General features: G+C 40.9%; 1 protein-coding gene across 6 annotated transcripts in view; it reads left to right on the top strand.

Moving 5' to 3' along the window:
* Positions 1-403: 403 nt before the first annotated feature.
* LOC132395329 (meiosis-specific coiled-coil domain-containing protein MEIOC-like) overlaps positions 404-20914 on the top strand; it is a 102734-nt gene continuing 82223 nt past the window's right edge. For 2 of the 6 annotated variants that reach the window (XM_059971771.1, XM_059971774.1), the window contains exons 1-2: positions 429-546; positions 6147-6226. The gene's annotated coding sequence lies outside the window, so the exon portion shown is untranslated. Of the gene's footprint in view, positions 547-6146; positions 6227-20914 lie in introns of all 6 variants that reach the window. The other 4 variants (XM_059971768.1, XM_059971772.1, XM_059971773.1 and 1 more) reach the window with 3 other exon arrangements.

Here is a 20914-nt window from a genome sequence, read left to right on the forward strand (position 1 = left end):
CCTTAATATCGAACGATGAAAATAGTAAATCTATGAATTAGTAAGGCCGGCCAAACTAAAACATTTCTGAAATTATATCATGCCTTGAAATACTCAACACGTTAGTTTGATTCCGTGGTGTCGTCGGCCCGAAATGGCAATCCTTTATCTTTCCACATGTACTGCCCAATAATTAAGCCGTTTGGTTCTATGATTTCAAATGTTCGCATCCAGGGTATTTCAGTTGTAGTAGTTTTGGATATTAATCCACACTTAAACTATATTTGTGTTTATTTTAACGCAATACCATGACTGATCCTCATTCCCAGCTATGCTTCTGGGAAATCCCGATTGCCCTGGCTTGTCAACTAAGACGTCGGTGCACAGGAAGGAAAATGTTAAGATTTGATAATCCATTTCCTGCTTGTAAGGTTGAAAGTGCGTTTCCTGTTAGCAACTCAGAAGGTGCAGAACTAATGGCGACTCTTTTCCTTGGCACTATTCGTAAATGGACGTCGTGACTGTGACAGAAATGAGACGACTTAAATATTATTAAACGCAACTCAAGTGAGTACAACATAATTTAGAAGACGATATTTCGGTTTGCTCTTGATCCTCAGCCAGAAAATGATTAATCTGCATATTGATTACGTAAACGTCGATCAAGAAACCATCATCACAACCGCAAATGTCAATTTTTTTCCTAGTGCGCTTGAGCTCCGGTAATCTTTTGAATATCGGACTTATTTTGAACAGTATCTGCACAGCATTTGTGCAATCGGTTTGCAGGGTATTTGCCAATTGAGCAAATAACATAGAAAAATAATCATTTATATTTAAGTCCCTCTATCTGATTAAATGCGCTTAGGAACTTGTTTTTCCTTTAAGAAAAACTGCCTTTTAAACTCCAGATTCTGAGGTAACGAATATGTTAATTAAAATTTATTGTCATCCACAAATGAATATAATTTCATTGAATAAATGTTGCAATTAGTTGGGGGAGGGGTGGCTGTGCACCTGCTAATGTTCAACTTTGAGAGAAGGAAGGAGTTTGGTGGAATACAGTTTACACACAAGCCTTTTCAGGATAGATGGAGCGTTGGGGTGATCAGAACAAATGGAAGTACATCCTTAAATAAGCAACGAATGCCTGCTTTTAATTGAAAGCGTGCAGGTGATAAAATAATTACATAATTTAGGTAGATAATGTCTCATTTTTGTGGAATGCCTCAAGTAAACGAGGTTTAAATGTAATTGTGCTCCACAATCATTGAGATACATGTATGGAGGGATTTCATTTTAGCAGGTCAAAATTAAGTGTATGTGATTGCATTCTAAGTTGTTATTTAGTCTAATTGTATTTGAGTTTTAGTATCTTTATAAACTACATTTTCCATAAACCAATATCAGGAAAACTTTTAGACCTTTCATACAGATCTGAATTCTCTTTACTTTTAACCAAAATCTCAGACTTTATTGGGTAGAAAAATAGACTTCAGTTAAAGACCACAGAACTTAAATACACCTCATCTCTTACTATTAAGAAGGCAATTTGTCTTTCACAGAACTGCAATGAGTGGCTAACCCAAGGGCACTCCATATTGAAACTTGATACATAGGTATGCTGGTTGCCTTTTAGTAAATTCTATCAACATATCCTACTGTTTGACTCAACTTTACAATTTGCAAATACTCACAATATTTTGTAATTCCCTATGACACTGAAGGTGGCTACCCAGCCCATCAAGTATGTTACCTCAGAACAATCCTGTTCTTCCACTTATCTTTCCCCATAACAACTTTTCCCAGATTCCCATTAATGTCCCACTGATTCTAGCACTTAGCTATATTCTGAGGCTAATTTAGAGTAGCCTACTTCCTTGCCAATTTGTATGTCTTTGGGATGTGTAAGGAAACTGTGTACAGTGGGAACCTAAACGAGAAAATTTGCAGATGCTGGAAATCTAAGCAACACACTCTTGAAGGGTCTGCTGAATTCTTCCAGCGTTTTTGTTTGTGTTACAGAGGAAACCTATGTAGTCTACTAGAAGCACCACTGTGCTTTCATCCAAGTCATTAAATTGTTAAATTGTTTACATGGGTAGGAAAAGAAAAGGACTTCAAAGCATACATGTGAAAAAAAGACCTTTTTATTGCCGGCCCTCATCAGTGCTAGAGATTTCTCTCTATTTATATTTAAGGTGATGAGTTATGTCCAGATATTTTTAACTATTTCACCAATGATCTATCCTTTTGCAATAAGACCTGGATGACTCTTAGCTATATCCTGAGATGAGGTAATGAGATATATTTTAACTTTTATGTGAACCCTCAGGCCATTGGACCAGGAAGCAGATTTAAAAGAAATGGTTAAATGCTTTTTGGTTAAATTTCCTTAATTTTATTTTAGTTGGAATTGTATGGCCTTTCCATTTTGTCTAATTGCATTCATTTTCAAACTTAGACTGATTTCTGTCTATGGCTGTCATTGCGAGAAAAATTATCTGGCATTCAGGATTTCCAATTCTTAATGGTTTGCTTTATGACAACAATAGCTTGAGCTTCAGTTACCTAATTAGCTGCAAATGAACCTAATTGTTTGTTGCTCTTAATTACTTGTAAAGTGCAAAGTCCTTTGAATGTCCTGAAATCATACATTCACTTTCTTCTGCCAGCCTGGTACCCTCTGACCACCCCTTCCCTGGCACATTTGCTCGTTTGTTATGTATATAAACAACTTAGAAATTTGATGTTTTGTGATTTTTCATCTCCTGGGTCGTATCATCCCTGGAGTCTTTTGATTTGATAAAGTTTGGTTTATTAGAATTTATTTATTTAGAATGAGAAACCTACATATACATCATGTGGATTAACTCTAACTGAAAAAGATCAGTTGCTTTATACAATTGCAGTTACCTGCTATTCTTGGGATATTTCTGGGATACCTTGCATGAACAACCCATTTCAGGTCATGTCACAGCATCTCAATTGGGTTAAAGTCACGATTCTGACTTGCATTCCAAAATACAACTTTTCTTTTTAAACCATTCTGTTGTTGATTTACTCTTGTGTTTCAGATCATTATCTTTTGCATTATCTATCTTCTATTAACATTCTCCTGTAGAATGTATTGACACAATTCAGAATACATTGTTCCCTCAATGATCGCAAGCTGACCAGCAAAGCAAAGCAGTTCCAAACCATGATGCTCCTTCCACCATGCTTCATAGTTGGGATGAGGTTTTGGTGTTGGTGTGTAGTGCCCTTTTTTGTCCAAGCATGGCAGTGTACATTTCTGCCAGAAAGTTCAACTTTTGTCTTATCTGTCCATAGAACATTGACCCAGAAGTGTTGTGGAACATCTAGGTGGTCTTTTGCAAACTTGAGACGTACAAGCAGAGCAGTGGTTTCCTCCATGCTGTCCTTCCATGAACACCATTCTTGTTCAATGTTTTCCTTATAGTGGGCACATGAACAGAGTCTTTAACAAGTTCTAGAGGTTACTTCAGGTCTTTTGGTATTATCCTTGGGTTCTTTTTCACTTCCTTCAGCATTGGTGTGATCTTTGCAGGATGCCCACTCCTCGGAAGAGTAGCGACAGTACTGAATTTCCTTCATTTGTAGGCAGTTTCTATTAATGTGGACTGATGAACACTCAGGTCTTTAGAAATGCATTTGTAGCCTTTTCCAGCTCTATGCGTCTCTATAATTCTTTTTGTAAGGTCCTCAAAAAAGTTGTCTTGATTGAAACATCAAAAATTGATGTTTCTTGAGAAGAGCAGGCTCTGTCAGTAACCTGACTTAGCGTGTCTTTTTTTTATATAGGGCAGGGCACCTGGACAACCCACACCTCCAATTTCATGTAATTGAATGGAACACCTGACTTCAAATAGCTTTTGTAGAAGGCATTATCCCAAGAGGTTCACATACTTTTGAACCTAGATGGTGATTTTAAATGGTGTACTCAGTATCAATGAGAAGAAGTTCAATTGTCTATGTGTTGTTAGTTCAGGCAGATTGTGTTTATCTATTATTGTAACTTAGATGAGGATCAGACCACATTTTATGAGTAATTAATGCAGAAAACTAGGGAGTTCACAAACTTTTTCTTGCAACTGTTTATGGAGTAAACTATTAATATTTTCTCATATATGTAGCTTTAAAAAGATCACCTGACTGATAACAACTGCTTTAAAGTTCATATTTCAGTTGTTTTAATTTCTTGAAGTAAAGGTTTTTCGAAATGTTTGTTGTAAAGTAGGTTTAAAAATCTACCTTTCTCTGATATCACTTTCTATCTGAAGTGAAAAATAATAACATGAACGTTTGTGTGAAATTTTCTTATAAGAAAAAAATCCTTTATTCTGGTTTATTTTCAAATTACTTTGGGAAATAACTTGTACTCCTATTGTCACATCTGAAACATGTTTAGACAGATGTAATTTCTCACCTTTATGCAATTATTGAATAATACAGCAAAAAGACATTTAGAGACATGAGACTGCAGATGTTGGAATCTGGATCAACAAACAAACTGCTGAAGAAAATTAGTGGGGCATGCAGCATTCATGGGGGGAGTAACAGATTCCAGCTCCTGCAGTCTCTTGTTTCTCCATCTACAAAGGGAAATTGGTCATTCAGAATTGATCTGGACCAGATGTAGCATCTTGAATCAAAATGTCAAATATTAATTTCCCTCCTTAGATGCTGCCTGAGTCGCTGAATTCCTCCTGGATCCAGTGTGTCACCGTAAAAACCATTTAACTTGTATTTTTCTCCATGCTTGTTCTATTTTTGTCATATTTTTCTTTCCATGCAGAGTACGAAGGGTTTTTTTTAAAAAAAAACACTTCATTTATTTCAAGAATATTTTTAAGAATAAGGGCTAGGCCATTTAGAACGGAGTTGAGGAAAAACTTTTTCACCCAGAGAGTTGTGGAAGTTGTGGAGAGTTGAGAGCTCTGCCTCAGAAGGCAGTGGAGGCCAATTCTCTGGATGCTTTCAAGAAAGAGTTAGATAGAGCTCTTAAAGATAGCAGAGTCAAGGGATATGGGGAGAAGGCAGGAACGGGGTACTGATCGTGGATGATTAGCCATGATCCCATTGAATGGTGGTGCTGGCTCAAAGGGCCAAATGGCCTACTCCTGCACCTATTGTCTATTTTCTGAAAAGTTATTTTCTAACTTAAATGGGATGACAACAAAAAATTAAGGTCTTCTAATTGGCGACTGATGAAGTTAATATAGTACAGTCGGCCCTCCTTATCGCAAAATCGCAAAAACCCGGAAGTGCTCTTCCAGCACTTGTTGTTTGAGCATGTACAGACTTTTTTTCTTGTCATTATTCCCTAACCAATGCAGTATAACAACTATTTTACATAGCATTTACATTGTATTAGGTATTAAAAGTAATCTAGAGATGGTTTAAAGTATACTGGAGGATGTGTGTGGGTTATTTTGGATCGGGATCGAAAAAATCGGAAGTTCTCTTACTAAGTAAGTCGGAATAGGTACATCTGATATTATTTAGTGTCAGTCAAACGTTTCCATTTGTATATAGTATATATTTTACCTTTCTATGCATATAAAAGACTTAAGAGCACATGTTTCAGCGCAGGGCTTGGGAAGTTCCCGAGTTCGATCTAGTGACAGATTGCTATGGAGTGCGCTCTGCACCGTGCCGGGTTGATGTGGAGGATCAAAAACCCAAAACCCCAAAACCCAAGAATTAAACCACTGTGTTGCTTAGTAATAATTGTAGCTTTCATTGGGGCACAGCCTTTATCCTTTAAAATTATTCCGATTGTTGACCGAAGTAGCCTGACGCTTTTCCAATGACCGATGGCGTTTCACCTCTTTTCAATCGCTTTATTATTTCCATTTTATTTTCAATTGTTATTGTGATTATTTTCGTGAACAGAAACACTGTGCATTCAGATCTCTACCCCTGGGTCCTAATATCCACTGCCCTGAGACAGGTTAAATAAGGTCTTGGGTTCCGCTGGGTCCTAAGATCCACTGCATTGTTACAGGTTGAATAAGGGATTTGAGCATCTGCGAATTTTGGTATCCGCGAGAGGTCCCAGACCCAATCCCTCGCGGATAAGGAGGGCCGACTGTACTGATTGTTGTATAATCTTAATCTCTCTCTCTCTCATTTTATTATAGCTCAACTTTAATGAATAATTCTCTACCTTACTAATTTGCCTTAAAGATAGTTAAAGACTTAGCTTACATGAACCTTCGGGGTAAGTTCCAGATACTTAAGCCTCTGAGAGAAAAAGATATATTTCAAATCTAACTTGTATTGTTCCTGCTTATTTTTAATATATTACCATACTAAAGGAAACATCTTCCACCCTGTCAAGATCCCTCAGATTTTGTATGTTTATTATATTTATAACAATAGAGGAGATCAGTTGGCTCATCAGTTATGTGCCAGTCCCAATACAGCACTACCCTTAATCCTGTTGCCTCTTGTCTGTCTTTATTTTTCGATACACTTGTAATATGCTGTCTCTTTCACATGTCCATCAATTTTTCTTTGGTTTATTTACTGTTATTAATTATGACCATGTAGGTTACTGTTGCTGGTCATGCATCAGCATTTCTCTACACCATTCCAATGTCAGAACCATCCTTTCCTATACCTTTTTATTCTGTACTGAATAATTTTTTATTCATACGACATTTGCTATGAATATAATTAACAAAAATATATATGAACCATACCTATTGCAATTCATCAACTACCTTGAATAATGTTGATCCTTAACTATCAGCTTCAGGGGCATCATGTGAAGCCTCAGTCCTATTTTCAGAGTATTGTTGTATGTAGCAGGAAGTCTGGACCTTGAGATGAATCATACTAGCACTGGCTTAATAAACTTACTGCATTGCCTAGTAATTTTCTTTTAGATAACTTGTGCTCTTCATTAGTTATTTGCTGAGTAAATTCCAGGGTTGTTTAGATTTCGTTTCATCTTTTCAAATGGGTGGAGTAGATAATAGATAATAGTTGGTTCGCACAAGCATTGCAACATTCTGTGTTGACAGTGGGTAACTAAGGCCATTGGGTTGCAATCTGTAGTGAAATAAGTCACAAGCTTTTCATTTTCTGTTCAAACTGAAAAACGGTGTTGGAGCAAGTAAGATTTGAACACAGCTTTTGCTTCAGAGATTTAGTTTGTGTAATTCTACATGCGTAACACTTTGATATATATTAACACTTAGATTTATTTTGACTTCTGTGTTTTTTTTATCTTACTTGAGACTTGAACAACATGTTAAAATTTAAAAGCTCTTTAAGTTAGGTAAAATTAAAGTTGTAATTATTCACTTTATAAACATGTGAAAAAATAAACATTATTATGCCCAAATTACAGCTTTTAAGGGAATGTTATACTATAAAACATGGTGTTCTTTTGGATTTTATATTAAATGTATGTATTCTAAGTAAACATAATACAACCCATAGTATAATATGAAAAAGAGTGAAGAATTCCCACTGCTCTGACTAATATTTACCCCATAATAAATTCCATTAAAACAATTAAAAGGGATATTAAAACCAAAAGAAATAGAGGGAATACTAATCGATCAAAAGTAAAACAGTTAATAAACCAGTTTTTACAGAACCCTAACAGAGTGCAAAATTAACAGAGATGACGACAGACATTCAGTTAGTGTGCAAATTTGGTGCAAGAGGAAAAAAAAGAGGGATTGTTTTGTGCCTCAAACTCTAGGTTATGCATACTGTGTTTAAATTTTGAGCAAAGTATATGAACCCCTTCTCTTCCTGGGTGTCTCAGGAAGTGGCTTTTTAACCCTCACTAGCAGTCTCCTGTTGGGAAGCGGCCTGGTCAAGGGACGTGCCTGGTGTGAAAAGTGCCAGTCTTTGGCTCGAGAGTCTTCAGTGAGGAGGCTGAGTGAAGAGACTACGCCAGTCACAATTGGAGAGGGTGAAGACATGACCGCTAAGCTGATTCAGTGTGCTATGTGCATGATGTGGGAGGTCAGGGACAGTGATGGTACCCCCGGCTGCTACAGCTGTGGAAAGTGTGTCCAGATTCAGCTTCTGAAGGAGCATGTTGCAGCACTGAGGAAAGAACTGGATGACCTCAGGTTTATCCATGAAAATGAGAGTTTTCTGGACAGGACCTACAGTGAGGTCATTACACCGAGGATACCGGAAGAGAGAAAGGGGGCGATGATGAGGAAGGAAAGGATGCTTGAAGTACAGGAGACCCCAGGGGTTGTACCTCTCGTAAACAGGTTCACCCTCTTGGAAGCTGTCAGAACAGAAGATACTGCCAGTCTGTGAGGCGGACAGGTCTGCGAGCCGAAAATTGGTGCAGAAGTAGAGCCGAGGAGTCAGACATCAGGAAGAGTAGGTAGTAGGGGACTCCATAGTAAGAGGTACAGAAAGGGGTTTCTGCGGCAACAGGCGAGATTTAAGGATGGTGTGTTGCCTCCCTGGTGCTAGGATCCAGGACATCAAGGACCGATTGCAGGGAATCCTCAATGGGGAAGGTGAACAGCTGGAAGTGGTAGTGCATGTTGGCACAAATGACTTCGGGAAGAAGAGGAAGGACATTCTGCAGCGGGACTTCAGAGAAGTCAGAAGAAGGCTGAAAAGCAGGACTTTCAGGGTGGTTATCTCTGGTTTGCTTCCAGTTCTGGTGAGGGCAGGAACAGGGAGATAATGGATCTGAATGTGTGGCTGAGGAACTGGTGCAGGAAGCAAGGATTTACATTCTTGGACCACTGGAATCTGTTTTGGGATAGGGACAAAAGGGACAGGTTGCACCTTAATAGGCGGGGGACCAGCATTCTGGCAGACAGGTTTGCCATTGCAACACGGATGTGTTTAAACTAAGTGGTGGGGGGGAGGGGATGAACTGGAAATATAAGGATGGAGTTAAAGGGAAAGTGAAAATAAGAAAAGTTAAAAAGGACAACAGAATCAAAGGAGTAGAAAGCTCAAGAAGAGATCATACAGTATGGCCAAGTGGAATAGGAATTGATATGAAAGGAGAGGGGAGTAACGAATTAAAAGTATTATATATAAATGCACAAAGTATAAGGAATAAAGTAGATGAGCTTGAGGCTCAGTTGGAAATTGGCAAGTACGATGTTGTGGGAATAACAAAGACATGGCTTCAAGCGGACAGGGCCTGGGAAATGAATATTCAAGGATATACATCTTATCGAAAGGACAGACTGACTGGCAGAGGGGGTGGGGTGGATCTGTTGGTGAGGAATGATATTCAGTCCCTTGCGGGGGGGGGGGGAACACATAGAATCTGGGGATGTAGAGTCAGTATGGATAGAACTGAGAAATTTTAAGGGTAGAAAGACCCTAATGGGAGTTATCTACAGGCCCCCAAACAGCAGTCTGGATGTAGGGTGTAAGTTGAATGAAGAGTTAAAATTGGCATGTCGCAAAGGTAATGATACAGTTGTCATGGGGGATTTCAACATGCAGGTAGACTGGGAGCATCAGAATGGTACTGGACCCCAAGTTTGTGGAGTGCCTCCGAGATGGATTCTAGAACAGCTTGTAATGGAGCCTACCAGGGAGAAGGCAATTCTAGATTTAGTGTTGTGTAATGAACCAGATTTGATCAGGGACCTCGAGGTAAAGGAACCATTAGGAGGTTGTGACCATAATATGATATGTTTTAACCTACAATTTGAGAAGGAGAAAGGAAAATCAGATGTGTCAGTATTACAGTTGAACAAAGGGAACTATGGAGCTATGAGGGAGGAGCTGGCCAAAGTTCAATGGAACAATACCCTAGCAGGGAAGACAGTGGAACAACAATGGCAAGTATTTCTGGGAATAATGCTGAAGATGCAGGATCGGTTCATTCCAAAGAGAAAGAAAGATCCTAAGGGGAGTAAGGGGCGGCCGTAGCTGACGAGGGAAGTAAAGGGCAGTATAAAAATAAAAGAGAAGAAGTATAACATAGCAAAGATGATTGGGAAACCGGAGGACTGGGAAGCTTTTAAAGAGCAACAGAAGGTAACAAAAAAGGCAAAACGCCAAGAAAAAATGAGGTACGAAGGTAAACTAGCCAAGAATATAAAGGAGGATAGTAAAAGCTTCTTTAGGTATGTGAATAGCAAAAAATAGTTGAGACAAAATTGGGCCATTGAAGACAGAAACAGGTGAATTTATTATGGGGAACAAGGAAATGGCAGACGAGTTGAACAGGTACTTTGGATCTGTCTTCACTAGGGAAGACACAAACAATCTCCCAGATGTAATAGTGGCCAAAGGAACTAGGATAAAGGATGAACTGAAGGAAATTTATATTAGGCAAGAAACGGTGTTGGATAGAGTGTTGAGTCTGAAGGCTGATAAGTCCCCGGGACCTGATGGTCTGCATTCCAGGGTACATAAAGAGGTGGCTCTAGAAATGGTGGACGCATTGGTAATAATTTTCCAATGTTCTATAGATTCAGGAACAGTTCCTGCTGATTGGAGGGTGGCTAATGTTGTCCCACTTTTCAGGAAGGGAGCGAGAGAGAAAACTTGGAATTGTAGACCGGTTAGCCTGATGTCAGTGGTGGGAAAGATGCTGGAGTCAATTATAAAAGAGGAAATTACGACACATTTGGATAGCAGTAGAAGGATCGGTCTGAGTCAGCATGGATTTATGAAGGGAAAATCATGCTTGACTAATCTTCTGGAGTTTTTTGAGGATGTAACTATGAAAATGGACAGGGAAGAGCCAGTAGATGTAGTGTACCTGGACTTCCAGAAAGCTTTTGATAAAGTCCCACATAGGAGATTAGTGGGCAAAATTAGGGCACATGGTATTGGGGGCAGAGTACTGACATGGATTGAAAATTGGCTGGCTGACAGGAAACAAAGAGTAGCGATTAACGGGTCCTTTTCAGAATGGCAGGCTGTGACCAGTGGGGTACTGCGAGATTCGATGCTGGGACTGCAGCTGTTTACAATATACATTAATGATTTAGATGAAGGGATTAAAAGTAACATTGGCAAATTTGCTGATGACACAAAGCTGGGTGGCAGTGTGAAATGTCAGGAGAATGTTATGAGAATGCAGGGTGACTTGGACAGGTTGGGTGAGTGGGCAAATGTATGGCAGATGCAGTTTAATGTGGATAAATGTGAGGTTATCCACTTTGGTGGCAAGAACAGGAAGGCAGATTACTATTTCTTGGCTACTTCCTTAAGCACTCTGAGATGCAGACCATCTGGCCCTGGGGATTTATCTGCCTTTAATCCCTTCAATTTACCTAACGCCACTTCCTTACTAACATGCATTTCCTTCAGTTCCTCCATCTCACTAGACCCTTGGTCCCTTACTATTTCCAGTAGATTATTTATGTCCTCCTTAGTGAAGACAGAACCAAAGTAGTTATTCATTTGGTCTGCCATGTCTTTGTTCCCTATGATCAATTCACCTGTTTCTGACTGTAAAGGACCTACATTTGTCTTGACCAATTTTTTTCTTTTCACATATCTATAAAAACTTTTACAATCAGTTTTTATGTTCCCTGCCAGCTTTTTCTCATAATCTTTTTTCCCTTTCCTAATTAAGCCCTTTGTACTCCTCTGCTGGTCTCTGAATTTCTCCCAGTCCTCAGGTGTGCCGCTTTTTTTTGCTAATTTATATATTTCTTCTTTGGACTTGATATTATCCCTAATTTCCCTTGTCAGCCACGGGTGTACTACCTTCCCTGGTTTATTCTTTTGCCAAACTGGAATGAACAATTGTTGTAGTTCATCCATGGCATCTTTAAATGCTCGCCATTGCATATCTACTGTCAACTCTTTAAGTATCATTTGCCAGTCTGTCTTAGCTAATTCACGTTTCATACCTTCAAAGTTACCCTTCTTTAAGTTCAGAACCTTTGTTTCTGAATTAACTATGTCACTCTCCATCTTATGGTCACTCTTATCCAAGGGGCTAACTAACCCTTCCTCATTGCTCAATACCCAATCTAGAATGGCCTGCTCTCTAGTTGGTTCCTTGACATGTTGGTGCAGAAAACCATCCCGCATACATTGTACTTTTACAGATTGTCAGGTATGATGTTGTGGCCATTACTGAATTGTGGTTGTAGTTGGGAGTTGAATGTCCAAGGTTGCACGTTGTATTGAAGGGATAGGAAGATAGGCAGAAGGGGGTGGTATGTTGATAAAGAATGGCATCAAATCAGAAGAATTATGTGACATAGAATTGGAAGATGCTAAATCCTTGTGGGTTGAGTTAAGAAACTGCAAGGGTAAGAGGACTCTGGCAGTCATATACAGGCCTGTAAACAGTAGCTGGTATGTGGACTACAGATTATAGCGAGAGATAGAAAAGGTGTGTCAAAAAGGCAGTGTTATAGTCGTGGGAGAGTCTAACATGCAGGTAGATTGGGAAAATCATTTTTGCAATGGATCTCAAGAGAGTGAGTTTGTTGAATGCCTACAAGATGGCTTTTTAGAGCAATTTGTTGTTGAACGTAGAACATAGAATAAAGTACAGCACATTACAGGCCCTTTGGCCCACAATGTTGTGCCGACCCTCAAACCCTCCCTCCCATATAACCCCCCCACCTTAAATTCCTCCATATACCTGTCTAGTAGTCCCTTAAATTTCACTAGTGTATCTGCCTCCACCACTGACTCAGGCAGTGCATTCCACGCACCAACCACTCTCTGAGTAAAAAACCTTCCTCTAATATCCCCCTTGAACTTCCCTCCTCTTACCTTCAAGCCATGTCCTCTTGTACTGAGCAGTGGTGCCTTGGGGAAGAGGCGCTGGCTGTCCACTCTGTCTATTCCTCTTAATATCTTGTACACCTCTATCATGTCTTCTCTCATCCTCCTTCTCTCCAAAGAGTAAAACCCTAGCTCCCTTAATCTCTGATCATAATCCATACTCTCTAAACCAGGCAGCATCCTGGTAAATCTCCTCTGTACCCTTTCCAATGCTTCCACATCCTTCCTATAGTGAGGCGACCAGAACTGGACACAGTACTCCAAGTGTGGCCTAACCAGAGTTGTATAGAGCTACATTATTACATCATGACTCTTAAACTCTATCCCTTGACTTATGAAAGCTAACACCCCATAAGCTTTCTTAACTACCCTATCTACCTGTTGACCCTACCAGGGGATCATTTACAAACAAGAGAAAATCTGCAGATACTGGAAATCCGAGCAACACACACAAAATGCTGGAGGAACTCAGCAGGTCAGGCAGCATGTATGGAAGAAAGTACAGTTGACGTTTTGGGCTGAAAGGGAATCAGTTATACTGGATTGGGTTTTATGTAATGAACAGGAGGCAATTAGGGAGATTAAGGAAAAGGAACCCTTCGGAGAAAGCGATCACAATATGATTTAGTTCAACTTGAAATTTGATAGGGAAAAAGTAAAGTCTGACATAGTAGTATTTCAATGGAGTAAAGGAAATTACAGTGGTATGAGAGAGGAGATGGCCAAAGTTAATTGGAAGGAGATGCTGGCAGGTTTGACAGCAGAACTGCAATGGCTTGAGTTTCTGGGAAAACTAAGGAAGGTGAGGGATATATGTATTCCAAAAACAAAGAAATACTCAAATGGCAAAATAGGGAAGTTTAAGCGAATGTAAAAGCAAAAGAGAGACCATACAACAAAGCAAAAATTAGTGGGAAGATAGAGGATTGGGAAGCTTCTTTAAAAGAAAACAACAAAAAGAATCATTAGGAGGGAAAAGATGAAATATGAAAGCAGGCTGGCTAACAATATCAAGGTGGATAGAAAAGCTTTAGCATGTAAAAAAAAGATGAAAATGGATATAGGACCGCTAGAAAAATGAGGCTGGAGAAATAATAATGGGGGACAAGGAGATGGCAGATGAACTGAATGAGTATTTTGCTTCAGTCTTCACTGGAAGACGCTAGCAGTGTGCTAGGTGTTGAAGGGTGTGAGGGAAGAGAATTAAGTGCAGTTTTTAACCAGGCCAGTCTGAAAAAAATCACTAAGCAAATACCATCAACAGATCACTTGCAATACTAGAGGAAACAATACACTGGATCATTGCTGCACCACTATCAAGAATGCTTACTGCGCTATTCTATGCCCTCACTTCGGGAAGTTGATCACCTGGCTGTATTTCTACTTCCTAAGTATAGGCAGAGACTGAAGACTGCAGCACCACTAGTGAGCTTCAACGGTTCTTCTAAATCACAGCAAGCAGGCAGAGGAGTAAGTCGCTGGTTTTTCCGGAAAAACTTCAGATTTTTTTTCAAATTACTTGGGATAAAAGAGGCACGACTGCGCAGGTGCGTGACCTCAGAGCACAGAAGATTTTAAAAGGGAAGCAAGCTTCAACGATTCTTCTGAATCACAACAAGTAGGCAGAGGAGTAAGTTGCCGGTTTTTCGGGACAAAGTTCAGATCTTTTTTCAAACCACTTGGGATAAAAGAGGCACGGCTGTGCAGGCGCGTGACCTCAGAGCGCGGAAGATTTAAAAAGAACACCATATCCAGCGGGCAGCGTCAGAGCGGACAGCAGGGTGAGAGGGTGCAGAGTGTTAGGGCGGTGTTCAACGGGCTTAGGCGGAAACGGGAAGAGGCTTCCTGTGACAGTTGAGTCTTACACTTAAGTGGTAGGTTACAGGTGTATTTATTTAGAGCTAACAGTAGCATTAGAGGTATGCATTTAGGATTAGTGTTGTGCCTGGAATGCCAGATGTGAGGACCTTGGGAGACTCCCAGCCTCCCCCAGGAATACATCTGCTCCAGATGCACTGAGATGAAGCTCCTTAGGGATTGTGTGAGGGATCTGAAGCAACAACTTGATGACCTTCAGCTGATTAGAGAAAGTGAGAATGTGATCGATAGTACCTATAGAGAAATAGTTGACAGCACCTCCGTGAATTGATATATAGTTTTAGATACTGTTGGAGAGGTTGACCAGACAGAGGAAGACCACAAGGAACAGGACTCTGGCACTCTGCCCAGTGCCGTGATCAAGAGAGCAAGGAGAAATGCTGTTGTTATAGGGGATTCCATCATGAGGGGAACAGACAAGAAATTCTGCAACCCGGACAAGGATACCCAAATGGTGTGTTGCCTCCCTGGTGCGAGGGTATGAGATATCTCAGATCGAGTCCAGAGTATTCTCAGGAGAGAGGGCGAGCAATCAGAAGTCTTGGTACATGTTGGTACCAATGACAAAGACCGAAAAAGAGAGGAGGTCCTGGGATTACTGGGAGCTAGGAAGAAAATTATAAAGCCGGACTTCCAGAGTAATAATCTCAGGATTACTGCCTGAGCCATGCGCTAATGATTGTAAGAATAGCAGAATTAAGCAGATGAATGTGTGGCTAAGTAACTGGTGCAGGAGGCAGGACTTCAAATTCTTAGATCTCTGGGATCTGTTTTGGGGAGGCATGACTTATACAGAAACTATGGGTTACACCTGAATTCAAAGGGTACTATAATCCTGGCGGGATTGTTTAATATAGCTTTTAGGGAGGGTTTGAGCTGAGTTGGCAAGGGGAAGGAAACCAGGGTGTTATGGTCAAGGAAGAGGAAAATAGAAATAAGTCAAGGAAGTCCTGCTGTTCAGGAGGATTTAAACTAATGTGGCAGGGAGATGTGAACAAGTGCAAAGAGACAGAGGGGTGTAAAATGAGGGTAGAAGCAAAAAGTAGTAAGGTGAAAAGTAAAAGTGGCAGGCAGGCAAATCCAGGGCAAAAAGCAAAAAGAGCCACTTTTCAATATAATTGTATAAGGGCTAAGGGTGTTGTAAAAGGCCTGAAGGCTTTGTGTGTCAATGTGAGGAGCATTCATAACAAGGTGGATGAATTGAATGTGAAGATAGTTATTAATGAATATGATATAGTTGGGATCCAGGGTGACCAAGGATGGGAGCTCAACATCCAGGGATATTCAATATTCAGGAGGATAGACAGGAAAGAAAAGGAGGTGGGGTAGCATTGCTGGTTAGAGAGGAGATTAATGCAATAGAAAGGAAGGACATTAGCCTGGAGGATGTGGAATCGATATGGGTAGAGCTGCATAACACTAAGGGACAGAAAACACTGGTGGGAGTTGTGTTCAGGCCACCTAACAGTAGTAGTGAGGTTGGGAATGGCATTAAACAGGAAATTAGAAATGCATGCAATAAAGGAACAGCAGTTATAATGGGTGACTTCAAGCTACATATAGATTGGGTGAACCAAATTGGTAAGGGTGCTGAGGAAGAAGATTTCTTGGAATGTTTGCGGGATGGTTTTCTGAACCAATATGTTGAGGAACCAACTAGAGAGCAGGCCATTCTAGACTGGGTATTGAGCAATGAGGAAGGGTTAGTTAGCAATCTTGTTATGTGAGGCCCCTTGGGTAAGAGTGACCATAATATGGTGAAATTCTTCATTAAGATGGAGAGTGACATAGTTAATTCAGAAACAAAGGTTCTGAACTTAAAGAAGGGTAACTTTGAAGGTATGAGACGTGAATTAGCTAAGATAGACTGGCAAGTGATACTTAAAGGGTTGACAGTGGATATGCAATGGCGAGCATTTAAAGATGCCATGGATGAACTACAACAATTGTTCATCCCAGTTTGGAGCAGGGAGGTTCTACTGCAATTGTACAAGGCCTTGGTGAGACCACACCTGGAGTATTGTGTGCAGTTTTGGTCCCCTAATCTGAGGAAAGACATTTTTGCCATAGAGGAAGTACAAAGAAGGTTCACCAGATTGATTCTTGGGATGGCAGGACTTTCATATGAAAAAAGACTGGATCGACTGGGCTTATACTCGCTGGAATTTAGAAGATTGAGGAGGGAATCTTATTGAAACGTTTAAAATTCTGAAGGGATTGGAAAGGCTAGATGCAGGAAGCATCCGATGTTGGGGAAGTCCAGAACAAGGGGTCACAGTTTAAGGATAAAGGGGAAGCCTTTTAGGACCGAGATGAGGAGAAACTTCTTCACACAGAGAGTGGTGAATCTGTGGAATTCTCTGCCACAGGAAGCAGTTGAGGCCAGTTCATTGGCTATACTTAAGGAGTTAGATGTGGCCCTTGTGGCTAAAGGGATCAGGGGGTATGGAGAGAAAGCAGGTACAGGGTTCTGAGTTGGATGATCAGCCATGATCATACTGAATGGTAGTGCAGGCTCAAAGGGCCGAATGGCCTACTCCTGCACCTATTTTCTATGTTTCTGTGAAAGGGTTATTGTATGAGCCATATTGTATATGGCTCTGGATCTGTACTTGGGGGATCTCATTGAAACCTTTTGAATGTTGAAAGGCCTAGACAAAATAGATGTAGAAAGGATGTTTCCCATGGTGGGGGTGCCCAGAACAAGAGGACACAGCCTCAGGATAGAGGGGTGTCCATTTAAAACAGAGATGCAGACAAATTTCTTTAGCTGAGTGTGGTGAATTTGTGGAATTTGTTACCACAGACAGCTGTGGAGACCAGGTTGCTGAGTGTATTTAATGCAGAAATTGATAGGTTTTTGATTGACCACAGCATCAAAGGTTATGGGAGAAGACCAGGCAATGGGGCTGAAGAGGGGAAAGAAAAAAGGACCAGGCATAATTGAATGGTGGAACAGACTTGATGTGCCAACTGACCTAATTCTGCTCCCATGCCTTATGATGTTAACATTCGGAATAATGTCAACTGGAAGTTACTGAAATAGATGATCTGGTCATTGTTGCATTGCTGTTTAGGTTGCCTGTGTGCACTTAGCTGCTATGTTTCTTTAGTTACAAAATTAACTGCATTTACAAACCACATTTCCAGAAAAGTTGGGATATTTTCCAAAATGCAATAAAAACAACAATCTGTGATATGTTAATTTACGTGAACCTTTATTTAACTGACAAAAGTACAAAGAAAAGATTTTCAATAGTTTTACTGACCAACTTAATTGTATTTTGTGAATATACACACATTTAGAATTTGATGGCTGCAACACACTCAACAAAAGTTGGGACAGAGGCATGTTTACCATTGTGTTACATCACCTTTCCTTTTAATAACACTTTTTAATTCGTTTTGGAACTGAGGATACTAATTGTAGTAGATTTGCAATTGAAAATTTTGTCCATTCTTGCTTGATATAAGACTTCAGCTGCTCAACAGTCCGTGGTCTCCGTTGTCTGATTCTCCTCTTCATGATGCACCATACATTTTCAATAGGAGATAGATCTGGACTGGTAGCAGGCCAGTCAAGCACACGCACTCTTGTGTCTACAAAGCCACGTTGCTGTAGCCTGTAGAAAATGTGGTCTGGCATTGTCCTGCTGAAATAAACATGGATGTCCCGGGAAGAGTTGTCGCCTTGATGGCAACATATGTCTCTCTAAAATCCTAATATATGCCTCAGAGTCAATGCTACCTTCACATACATGCAACTCACCCATGCCGTGGGCAATGATGCACCCCCATACCATCACAGATACTGGCTTTTGCACCTTTCACTGATAACGATGGTCGTTTTCATCTTTGGCACGGAGAACTCAACGCCCGTTTTTTCCGAACAGTAGCTGAAATGTGGACTCATCTGACCACAGCACATGGTTCCACAGTCTTTTGGTCCATCTGAGATGAGCTCGGGCCCAGAGAACTTGCTGGCGTTTCCGCATAGAGTTGATGTATGGCTTCTTCCTTGCGTAATACAGTTTCAAGTTGCATTTCTGGATGCAGCGACAGACTGTGTTAAGTAACAATGGTTTTCTGAAGTACTCCCGAGCCCAGGTGGCTATAATTGTCTCAGTAGCATGATGGTTTCTTAGGCAGTGCCGCCTGAGGGCTCGAAGATCACGCGCATTCAATAGTGGTTTCTGACCTTGCCCTTTACGCACTGAGATGTCTCTCAATTCTCTGAACCTTTTCACAATATTATGTACTGTAGATGTTGAAAGACCTAAATTCCCTGCAATCTTGCATTTGGAAATGTTCCTTTTGAACTGACTAACAATTCTCTCACAAATTTTGGCAGAAAGGGGTGAGCTACAACCCATCCTTGCGTACAAAGACTGAGCCTTTGATGGACGCTACTTTTATACCCAGTCATGATACCTCACCTGCTACCAATTAGCCTGCTTAATGTGGAGTCTTCCAACTGGTGTTACTTGAATATTCTGTGCACTTTTCAATCTTATTTTAACTCTGTCCCAACGTTTGTTGAGTGTGTTGCAGCCATCAAATTCTAAATTTGTGTATATTTACAAAATACAATTAAGTTGGTCAGTAAAACTATTGAAAATCTTTTCTTTGTGCTTTTGTCAGTTAAATAAAGGTTCACGTGAATTAACATATCACAGATTTTTGTTTTTATAGCATTTTGGAAAATATCCCGACTTTTCTGGAAATGGGGTTTGTATAAGGTATTCTATTAACTTAAGTGTGTTAGGATATTTAACAGGTTGGGCCTAGGATCATGGGTTGCATGTTGTCAAATGCTGCCTTAATGCCAAGTACAACCACTCTCAGGTTACCAAGAGAGTTAGACCATGGCTTTGATGAGTTTTGGAGTTGAATAGGTGATTGATAAGTGAATTTTAATTGACAGCACTTTATTTCATATTGCTGATGATTGTGATTCAGCTGATTGGCTGGTAAATATTTTTGAGTCTGAGCAAGAAGGCTGCGAGTGAATGGCTGATTACTGGAGCAAAGGGATTTTTTTTACCTACTCTGGGTAAAAGAGAGGCAAGTAAAGCGCGAAAGGTTATCAAAAGAAGACTGCCATATCCAGCACCCAGCATTCGGAGCGGGCAGTGGATGTGAGAAGCAGCAGAGTGATAGGGCTTTGGCTCAACAGGCTTAGGCATTAACGGGATGAGGTGAGGTAGGTTTAACTGTAGTATTTGTGGAACGGAAGAAGTATGTGTGTGAGGCCAGTTTTCTGTGCTTGGTGTCAGATGTGGGAGGTCCTGGAGTCTCCCAGCCTCCCAGACGGCCATATCTGCACCAGGTGTATCGAGCTGCAGCTCCTAAGGGACCGAGTTAGGGATCTGGCGATGCAGCTCGATGACCTTCGCCTGGTCAGCGAAAATGAGGAGGCGATAGTAAGGAGATATAGGCAGGTGATCACACTGGAGCCATGGGAGACAGACAAGTGGGTCACGGACAGGAGGGGGAAGGAGAAGAGTCAGGTACTAGAGAGTATCTCTGTGGCTGTACCCCTTGACAATAAATACTCCTGTTTGAGTACTGTTGGGAGGGGGAGGACAGCCTACCTGGGGAAAGTGACAGTGGCCATGCCTCTGGCACAGAGTCTGGTCCCATGGCTCAGAAGGGTAGGGAAGGGAAGAGGAAGGCAGTAGTGATAGGGGACTCTATAGTTAGGGGGTCAGACAGGCGATTCTGTGGACTCAGGAATGAAACTCAGATGGTAGTTTGCCTCCCAAGTGCCAGGGTCTGGGATGTTTCAAATCGTGTCCAAGATATCCTGCAGTGGGAGGAAGAACAGCCAGAGGTCATGGTACATATTGGTACCAATGACATAGGTAGGAAAAGGGAAGAGGTCCTGAAAACAGAGTGCAGGGAGTTGGGAAGGAAGTTGAGAAGCAGGACTGCAAAGGTAGTAATCTCGGGATTACTGCCTGTGCCATGCGACAGTGAGAATAGGAATAAAATGAGGTGGAGGGTAAAGCGTGGCTGAGGGATTGGAGCAGGGGGCAGGGATTCAGATTTCTGGAACACTGGGACCTCTTTTGGGGCAGTTGTGACCTGTGCAAAAAGAATGAGTTGCACTTGAAACCCAGGGGGAACAATTTCCTGGCAGGGAGGTTTGCTAGGGCTACTGGGGAGAGTTTATACTCAAAATTTTGGAGGGTGGGAACCGAACTGAAGAGACTGGGGAAGAGAAGGTTGACTCACAAATAGAGAAAGCTTGTAGACAGTGCAAGAGGGAAGATGGGCAGGTGATAGAGAAGCGACACGCTCAGAC

The sequence above is a fragment of the Hypanus sabinus genome, chromosome 6 (assembly GCF_030144855.1).
Source record: "Hypanus sabinus isolate sHypSab1 chromosome 6, sHypSab1.hap1, whole genome shotgun sequence".
In the NCBI taxonomy this organism is placed as follows: Eukaryota; Metazoa; Chordata; class Chondrichthyes; order Myliobatiformes; family Dasyatidae; genus Hypanus; species Hypanus sabinus.